At 48.7% G+C, this 6,755-nt stretch overlaps 1 protein-coding gene across 1 annotated transcript in view; it reads left to right on the forward strand.

Annotated features, from left to right (window-relative positions):
- Positions 1–6,755, forward strand: part of LOC103259866 (O-acyltransferase like protein-like) — an 89,563-nt gene that overhangs the window by 36,068 nt on the left and 46,740 nt on the right.

Raw genomic sequence — 6,755 nt, forward strand, 5'->3', positions numbered from 1 at the left:
CTCACCTCAGCCTCCCAAAGCACGGGATTACAGGCTGAGCCACTGAGCCCGGCTGCCCTTACTTCTTGATGGCATCTTGGAGAGCTCCTTAGGAGAAGTTAAATAGACGTGGAATTGCTGGGCTGCGACTCTGGAATCCTTTGATGTTGTTTTCCTGAACAATTCACGTATCCTGCTAGGAAAGGGCCGTGTCTGTTTCCTGGCCCTGTCATCAGCCTCCAAAGCTGGTGTTTCATATAAACGAACCAATTTGATAGGTGACTACACTGGTTTAACCTACATCTTTTAAAAAGTGGGTAGCGAGGTTTTTTTCTTTCCTAAGTTTATCTTCTCTTGTTTTCTTTCTCTTACAAATTCATATTCTTCACTTCTTTTTCCATATATGTGTCGTTGCGTTCTTATTAAATTTTTTTGTTTTGAATTGGAGTCTCTGTCGCCTAGGCTGGAGTGCAGTGGCCACTCCCGGCCACCGCAGCCTCAAGCTGCTGGGCTCTGGCGATCCTTCCTCCTCAGCCTTCCAAGTAGCCGAAACTAAAGGCACACCCTACTATTCCTGGCTAATTTTTTATTTATTGTAGAGACATGGTCTTGCCAGGTTGCCCGGGCTGGTCATGAACCTGCAGGCTCAGGCAATTCTCTCACCTCAGCCTCCCAAAGTGAGCCACCGAGCTTATTAATTTTTAAAGTTCAGTATATATATATATTAATTCTTAGTCATATCAGCTGCAAACATCTTCAGCATTTCAGTTGCTTTTGTCTTTTAATAATTATAATATGGAGTCGAGTGCCTACATTAATATTTTTCTTTGTAATTTTTTTCTTTTTCTTTTTCTTTTTTTTTTAAGTCAGAGTCCCACTCTGTCGCCCAGGTTGGAATGCATCGGCACACTCATGACTTACCACAGCTTCTAAATCCTGGGCTCAAGGTGATCCTTCCATGTCAGCCTCCTGAGTAGCTGGGACTACAGGTGTATGCCACCACATCCAGCTAATTTTTAAAAAAACTTTTTTGTAGAGACAAGGTCTCACTATCTTGCTTAGGCTGGTCTCGAACTCCTGAACTCAAGTGATCCCCTGTCTCGGCCTCCCAAAGTGCCGAGACTACAGGTGTGAGCCACTGCGCCCAGCCTTCATTTTTTAAAATTATTTTTATTCTTAGAGTATCATTCTTCCCTTTTAAAATTGGTAACTATGTATCCAGATAAATATTGAGTGGTTTGCTTTCCATGAGGCTGTTTTCTCTGCATCTTATTTTGGTGTTGTGAGGTAAAGCTTGGCCGTTGGGTGTCTTCTCTCTGCAGGTTCAGCACCTTGCTGGGTCTCGCCCTCCCTGTGGCTGGAACTGTCTGCGTGGCAGCCAGGGGTTGGGGATCAGACTGCAGGACATTGCCAGAGCATGCGGCAGCTTTGGCCAGTTACGGGAGTCTCCCCCTGGGAGAGGCAGAGAGCAGTGAACAAAGACAGAGAGATCAGGGGACACATCACCTGGCGCATCTTCCCCTGTCAGGAGCCCCGAGCAGAGGAAAAAGTAGGTATTTAAATGAAAAGCAGACCACCCAAGAGAGGTGACTTAGAGGTGTGCTGTTGGAAAATAATTCCTACAGTGCTGGATCCTAGTGTCCAGCAGCTTCGGAGCCTGGATCTCTGCTCTTTACAATTCAGCCTTTGTTGACCATCAGTGTGCTAGGGCCAGGCAAGGTCACTAAAAATGCTGCTTTATTTTGTGGGTACAATTGTCCAGTGTGTTTTCGTGCAAATCAAACACTAGGTTAGAACCAAGCTGTGGGGTTCACTGCAGTAATTCTCTCTAGGAGAACAATTCTCTCAAGGAACAATTCCGTGGTCACAACATCTATTTTCAGTGTCACACTGACACACGTGACCCACAGGAGGTTCCTGCCACCACCAAGGTCAATGATTTACACATAACCTGAAGCAGGGGGTGTGAGTGTGCAATGCAGCCTAATTGCACAAGAGTGTGTCTGAACCGGAAATAGATAACCCAGCGTTGTGCAGGGAGAGGCCAGATTTCAGTGAGTCACACTGTGCTGTGTTTTAGTGAAAAAATCTTGCATCGCTTTCATTTCTTCCTGCCTATACGGGAAGGCAAAGCGACTCCGTCTCACGCAAACATGGCCTGGTCATGCAAACACCTTTAGAACATGTGGAGTAATTTTTGGCAGAACTTCCTTAGATCCAAACAGTTGTCCTTCCGTACTCCAACTAGGGGGATAAAAAGAAACAAAATTTCAGGAAATGGACTGGAAGGATATGATAAAAAGTGGCTTCAGGGAATATGCCCAGCGTGGAAGGCATAGCAACCATTTTCTCAGATCCTGTTTGGATCTTAAAGCAAAATAAAACACCAACAATAAGAAAAACAAAATGCATGTTTGCGTGAACAGAGAGAGAGAATCTGAGAAGGAGCTGGAAGACCTAGAGGTCCCCAGCACAACCTTGCCCCAAGGTTGGGAGCAGTTCTACCAGCTGGTGAGTCCTCTGATGCCATCTGTGATGGGAAGTGCTGATTGACAGGCTTTCGAGCGAGAGTCAATTTCAGCTGCCCTGTCATTTCCACCCAGGGCCCCTGGTTTTGCTTTTTAGAGCCCCAGAAAATAAATATGCTCTCTTGTTTCTTTTTTTTTTTTTTGAGTCGGAGTCTCACTCTGTCACCCAGACTGGAGTGCAGTGGCCACTCCTGGCCACCGCAGCCTCGACCGGCTGGGCCCCAGCGATCCTTCCGGCTCAGCCTTCCAAGTAGCTGGAATTGCAGGCGTGTGCTATCACGCCCGGCTGATTTTTTGATTTATTGTAGAGATGAGGTCTCGCCAAGTTGCCCAGGCGGGTCTCGAACCCGTGGGCTCAGGCCATCCACTCACCTCAGCCTCCCAAAGCACGGGATTACAGGCTGAGCCACCGAGCCCAGCTCTCTCTTATTTCTGACAGCTTCTTCGGATATGGAAGACAGGAGAGCCTTGCTCAAGTCTCAGAATCCCTCAATGGCTTCTCACTCGATGTGGTCCTTGACCTTTTTTCTGTCCCCTGGCGGCTCTGTAGACATCTCCACAGTCGAGATGGCAGAGAGACCCCACGCTTAGCAATTCCCAGCCATCCGGGGAAACCCTGTCTAGATTGCGACCTCTGACCTTGGTCAGAGTGTTGGACGGCTATGACACTCAGTTTCCACAAATGTCAAATAGTGCCCTGCCATGGGATGTGTTGAAGGCATTCGAGGAGATAATGTGTACTTACCTCCTCCTAACCGCGTGCCGCTTTCCCTCATTCTCTTCAGCTAAGCCAGGAGAGGGAAGGAAGAGTAAAGCCTGTTCTTTGTCGAGCCCTCTTGCCTGGGCTGTGCTGATCTCCGAGTAAACAGCAAAGTGAGAGGGCTCTGGGCACACGCCACGCGCTTCTAATGCTCAGATCGTAGGGGAATCTATGGTCATCAAATTCATCCTGGTGTTTGTCTGTAGTAGGCTAGCCCACAGTGCCCTGTGTTCTAAGGCTAGACCACAACATTTAGGGCAGACATACCTGGTGTGGTGTCAGGACCCGAAATTCTGACTCCCTTGCCCAAAATGATATGGAAAATATAACTAAAGTTACATTTTTTTGGCAGATTTTTTTGGTTTTGTTTTGTTTTTTTAGCCAGGATCTTACTCTGTCTGTCACCCAGGCTGGAATGCAGTGGCAAGACCATGGTTCACTGAAGCCTCGACCTCCTGGGCTCAGGTGATCCTTCTGCCTCAGCTTCCCAAGTAGCTGGGACTACAGGTGTGTGCCACCATGCCTGGTTAATTTTTTTTTTCTTTTTAAATTTCTTGTAGAGACAAGTTCTCACTGGTTTCCCTGGGCTGGTCTCGAACTCCTGGCTTCAAATAATCCTCCCTCCTCAGCCTCCCAAAATGCTGGGATTATAGACGTGACAGGCTTTTTTTTTTGCAGGTACATTTAACTGTGGCCTCAGAATGGGGGGTTTCCTTGTTCTGTGACCATATTTTTGTTTTTAATTTAATACCATGAAAAGTAAAATATCACATCCCTGAATGTTTGGAAATAAAATTTGAGATGGAGAGATCCAGAAGTTCAGCATTTTTTTTCTCTCTCCACTTTGACATTCACCAGTGAGTCAAATCAACATAAGACCACCATGTCTTCTAGGCATTTAGAGCCAGATCGGGTATTTTGCATTTCTGATTCTTTTTTGTTTGTTTGTTTTTTTGAGTTGGAGTCTCACTCTGTCGCCCAGACTGGAGTGCAGTGGCCGCTTCCGGCCACCGCAGCCTCGCCTGCCGGGCTCCGGCGATCCTTCCGCCTCAGCCTTCCAAGTAGCTGGAATTACAGGCGCGCGCTACCACGCCCGGCTGATTTTTTGATTTATTGTAGAGATGAGGTCTCGCTGCCCAGGCGGGTCTCGAACCCGCGGGCTCAGGCAATCCACTCACCTCAGCCTCCCAAAGGCGCGGGATGACAGGCTGAGCCACCGAGCCTGGCTCAGTTCTGATTCTTTATTCTTCAAATAACTGTTGCATTTGCTTTGAATGGTTTCCTGTTACATGAGCCTGTCGTTTGCCATGAAGATGAAAAAAATATGTGTATGAGGATATAGATGTGTATGAGGAAAAAATGTGCATAATGAGGAAGTTTCCATGAAATAAATGTGTAGCTATGGACTTTGGTCCTGGAATGTCAGGGACCTTACTTCATGGTCCGTGGCTTACAGTGGGCTCACAGTACTAGTAATTGAGAAAATCCAAAACAAGATTTTATTTTTTAAGATTTCCAAAAGGCTTCCACCTCAGTCTCTGAAGTAATTGGAACTACAGAACTGTGCCCCCCCCGCCCAAAAGAAAGATTTCCAAAAGGGGCCGGGCACGGTGGCTCATGCCTATAATCCCAACACTTTAGGAGGCCAAGGTGAGAGGATCGCCTGAGCCTACGGGTTTGAGACCCGCCTGGGCAACTTGGTGAGACCTCATCTGCAGTACATCAAAAGATTAGCCGGGCATGGTGGTGCACGCCTGTAGTTCCAGCTACTTGGAAGGCTGAGGCAAAAGGATCACCTGAGCCCAACAGGTCAAGACTGCAGTGGCTGAGAGCAAGCCACTGCCCTCCAGCCTGCGCGACAGAGTGAGACTCCAACTCCAAAAAAAAAAGATTTCCAAAAGAACAACAAAATGTTTATTTTTTAAGTGCAAGAATTATGAGAAATCTAAGTAATGGGAATTGGACCCTTATCGGGGTCCTCTGGGAAATCGGAAGCACCACCCTCCCCCGCAATTCGATGCTTTAGTAATCAGTTCTTTTCACTGGATTGAAGACACCATTGATCTTCTGGTCGCAGACATAGCAGCCTGCGGGAATGCTGCAGCACACAGTTCTTGCAGAAATGATGCCCGCCCTTGGTGACAACTGGGTTTTGGAAAGCCTGGCACAGATGAAGCACTTGAATGGTATTTCCGCCTCTTGGCTTCCCACTTCATAGTTTTCATTCTCATAGACACCACCAAGCTCACGTTCGATCTGCCACACATGCTTGTAATCTGAACCATCATGGAGGAATTTACAGTTATCTCTCAAACTGCAGAAGCCATTCTCTTGTAGTTCTTTTTTTTTTGAGTTGGAGTCTCACTCTGTCTCCCAGACTGGAGTGCAGTGGCCGCTCTCGGCCACCGCAGCCTCGACCTGCTGGGCTCAGGTGATCCTTTCGCCTCAGTCTTCCAAGTAGCCAGAACTGCAGGTGCATGCTACCACACCTGGCTAGTTTTTGATTTATTGTAGAGATGAGGTCTCACCAACTGAGGCGAGTCTCGAACCCGCGGGCTCAAGCAATCCATTCACCTCGGCCTCCCAAAGCGCGAGATTATAGGCTGAGCCACCGAGCCCGGCCCTCTTTGTAGTTCTGATAGATGTCAGGATACTAATCCCAGTGCGCGGTAGCATGTAGATGTCGGGGCGCTTGGATGGGGCCTTTCCTCACCATCCTGGAAGAAGCATTGCCCTTAGACGTATCTTTGGGCTTCATGCATTTCTGATCATTATTGATTCCCCGATAGGTCTTGTCATCCCAGCACTTTGAGAGGCCGGGGTGAGTGGATTGCCTGAGCCCGCGGGTTTGGGACTAGCCCGGGCAACTTGGTGAGCCCTCATCTCTGCACTAAATCAAAAATTAGCCGGTGTGGTAGCCAGCGCCTGTAGTTCTGGCTACTTGAAAGCCTGGGGTGGAAGGATCACCAGATCCCACTAGGTTGAGGCTGGGGTGGCCGTGAGTGTGCGTGCCACTGCACTCCAGCCTGGGCGACGGAGTGAGACGCCAACTCAAAAAAACCCCCAAAAAAACAGAAGAAGAAGATGGCTTGTGCACCACGCTCCTTCTGTATGTCCAGCTTACAGACAGCAGTCGCCCCATATCCTCTGGCCCCACAGATTTCCCCGAGCGGGTGACTTAACAAACCACGCCGAGATACTCAGGCTCTTATTCTTATCCTCTCCCTCACTGCTCATATCGCCTAAGCCACCCTCTGTTCACCACCACCACGGGTCTTCTGGATCATCGGATTGTGGGTTATCCGCTTCTTCTCGGGTAGGACCACAGCGCTGCCTTGGTCACTGCCGCTGCTGCCTCCCCTGGCCCACAGCCCCTTGGCGCCCAGGCTTTTGGAAAAGGAAGGTGCAGCCGGGCTCGGTGGCTCAGCCTATCATCCCGCGCCTTTGGGAGGCTGAGGTGAGTGGATTGCCTGAGCCCGCGGGTTCGA

This window comes from Carlito syrichta, unplaced genomic scaffold (assembly GCF_000164805.1).
Source record: "Carlito syrichta isolate Samal-C Ts95f unplaced genomic scaffold, Tarsius_syrichta-2.0.1 Scaffold303038, whole genome shotgun sequence".
Classification (NCBI taxonomy): Eukaryota; Metazoa; Chordata; class Mammalia; order Primates; family Tarsiidae; genus Carlito; species Carlito syrichta.